The sequence below is a fragment of the Empidonax traillii genome, unplaced genomic scaffold, assembly GCF_003031625.1.
Source record: "Empidonax traillii isolate 1590-97213 ecotype Southwest subspecies unplaced genomic scaffold, ASM303162v1 scaffold156:size1289327, whole genome shotgun sequence".
NCBI classification, from domain to species: Eukaryota; Metazoa; Chordata; class Aves; order Passeriformes; family Tyrannidae; genus Empidonax; species Empidonax traillii.
Genome location: NW_020955349.1, coordinates 1,084,524 through 1,087,777, shown reverse-complemented (window position 1 = coordinate 1,087,777; position 3,254 = coordinate 1,084,524).

Here is a 3,254-nt window from a genome sequence, read left to right as displayed (position 1 = left end):
TGACATCCCTGACATCAAATAGAAATATATTTGCTTCTGATGAACTTGGCAGAGAAATTAATCCAGTGACTTGTTAAATATTTCTCATCTTTAAATATTTGCTTTTTCTTAGCAGCTGGTTCATCCTATGACATTTCAATTATTGAGTATTTCAGCTTCTCCTTTAACTTTGGAAGGTCATTTTGTCCAACTCTACAGTATTCCACTTTATACATTTGCTTCATTGGTTTTTCTTTTTTAATTACAGCTTTCACTTCCGAGAAAAAAAAAAATTCCGATCAGGAATATGTTCTCTGTGGAATTAAGAACACCTTTAAAGGGGAGGAAACTGCAAGTTTCTGTTATAATCTCTTTATCACTGGTTTGACATGAATAAGTGAAAACACGATGTTGCTATTCCCCAAATGGAATTGCAGATTTAGTTTGGTACAGAATAGAATTGAAAACTTTCAAACTCTCATAAGCTGTCAGAATATATTTAAACACTTCTAATGTATTTTCCAGTTGGAATTTCAGTAAAATAGATAAAGTCTCACTAAGTAGTATTTTTTTTCAAGAGTAAGAAGTCTCTTTGGAAATTGTGATGGCTGCGTTTTTAAGGTAAAATCAGAGAGGATGGTGAATTCCCATTTTTAATATTATCTCAACTTTTCATACGCCCTTGTTTCATGTTCTCTTATGAGTGTGTTTGCCTTCAGGCAGTGGTTATACTTACTAGCTATGTTATTAGCTATGGTCACCTCAACTCCTGCAACTCCTACTTAGATGTTTCATCTCTTTTTATCTTACATAAAAGTGTGAGCAGCAAATTCAAGATGTGGCCTAAAGATTAGCAGAAGTTTTAAGAGAGCACAGAGTCAACAAATTTCTCAGTAGCTTTTCTTGTCACTGGAGTTAGTGGTATTCTGTATTAGTACCGTCTAGAGTACTCCCAAAAGTTCTCTGAGCACATTTAACCAGAGTTAAACCAGTTTCTGCTGTTCTACCTTGTTCAGGTGCCAATAGCTGTTGCCATGCACAGAAATTAGAGCTAATTGCTGCCTAGATTAAAGCAGCCAAACGTTAGCTCCTTTCCCCCTGCTTTTAGTGATTCCAGCACACTAATTCTTTTGCACTGCTTTTTAATCTGTCAAAAGGAGAATTGCCTAGAATCCAGAAGAAAATTAGCCATAGATTTAAAGGCAATTTTCTTCAAATTCCTCCTTCCAAAATACCATAATTACTGACTTAAAAACTTCTGTCCTCCAAAGACTGAATACCCCCGCTCAGCACGCTCAGTTCTTAGGAAGCTGAGCAGGAGTTTGGGGAATTCAGCTTCCAGTGAAGGAGGCTGTGTATGTTTTCAAGACTCTTCAAGCCTCTTATTCTGCAAATTGTTGTCCCCTCCAGACTTTTCCGAGTTCATTTGCTGGATTTGCTTGGAAACACCAAAGAGCTGGAAATGGCTGACTGATGCCACCCAGGCCTTGGTGCCAGTCTCAGTAACTGCAGTCCCTCTCAGGTCAGTAATCTCAGCCCATGTTTACTGGCAGTTGCATAAAAGCAGTATCACAGCAGGCAGTAACAGGCAGCAGCGTTCTGGCTGACCACAAATGCACTGGTAACACGCTGTACATCGGCACTGGCTGGTGTGTACCAAGCCTTTGTGTCTCCTTCATCAGCCAGGCCTGTCCAGCTGGTGTGGAGCTCATGCACACACCCTGATAAACCTGTTGGAACTACAAGCTGACAAATAGGTCATGCCAGGCTTGCTGGCTCCAGCTTTTCAACTGGTCTGCACCGAATAATGTTGATTTTGACCACTGTGCTTGTCCTTAGGTCAAAGCTTAAATGCTACAAAAGCTAATCCCCGTGGATTTACTGAGCTGTGGGGTGATATAAACTCCTTTAAGCACAGAAACCACCAGAAAGTCTACTGAAACTCTGAAGTAATTTTCAAAATAAATTGAAAACATCGTCATCCTCTCCTGGTAATGTTTATGCAATAGGATATATTTGACAGAAGGAAGCTTTTGTCAAAAACAGGAGAAAGCCTGAAGATGCAAAAATTACTGTTTGGGGAGCTGCCATTTATTTTAGCAGGAGATATTGCAGAAAGCACACTGCTGAGACAGAGAAATGTGTCCCACTGTGGGTAAGACAGAGAAATCTTAATTTTTTTTTTTCCTTTGTGAAGTGGCCCATAGAAACTTCTCCCCTTTTTGAGAGCTGAAGGAATTCTTCTGGGAGTATGCTGACCAAAATGCAGGGAGCACTCTTTTATTAATCTCCTGATTATTGGTAATGACATCATCTGCATGCTTTGGGGTGGGACAAGGGCTTTAACCCTGAAGTGAAAGTTAATTCAGGAAGAGTGTTTGTAATGATTGCTAGAGATGGAATAAAGCCCTACAAAGGATTGCATCTGGCAGATGGGAGCGCACAACTCAGACTGAGCTGAGTCACACATTGCTTATACAGAAAAGTGAGTGGAGGTTAAAATTGAAATAAAAAGTAGTCTTGAATTTTATATTGCTGCTTCTCTGGGAGGGTCATAGTAGAAGTGGTGCATTACAATCAGCCCCTTACCACTTCCCAGTACCCTCCATTGTTTCTGGGTAAGAACAAAAAGGAAATCCAAAAGGCAGGCAGTGGAAGAAATTTCTTCAAAGCACTGCAACACATGGTAAACTTAACTGGTGGCAATTACTAATCTCCATGTTCTTCCTTTCCCCCAAATTACTGCCACTGAGTTTGCTTAACAGGGTTTGTATGATGTTATGTGTAGCATTAGTACTGAAATGATTAGCTGTGATTAGTGCTGCTCAGGCTGGGAAGGTGTGTATGTCTTTCACCTGAGGGTATGTCAGATTTTGTACTTCTTGTGCAAAGTGCAAGTTGACAAGAGCTGCAGCAAAAAAGGAAATAGCAGGGGAAGGTTCACGTTAAAAGTAATTTTTCTTACATCATGGTGATAAAAGGATTAATTGAGGGTAAGAAGAAAGGATGCAAATTAAGGTAACAGGTAGTATTAGGACCCGGGAAGACTGGCATTCACTGTGATCTGAGGATATCCAATGTTAGTATTTCCCGCCTTTTTTTTTTGTTGTTGGTGGGGTTTTGTTTTTGTTTTTGTTTTCTTTCTCCTTTCTCAAAAACTGTCTAGAACTTGCTTCCATTTTCCGGGGGAAATTCTTACACAAAGAGTTACCTTCTTGTGTAAATTGTATGTCATGTTATGGATTTCTGTACATCTCACTGCAGGTTATTATGTG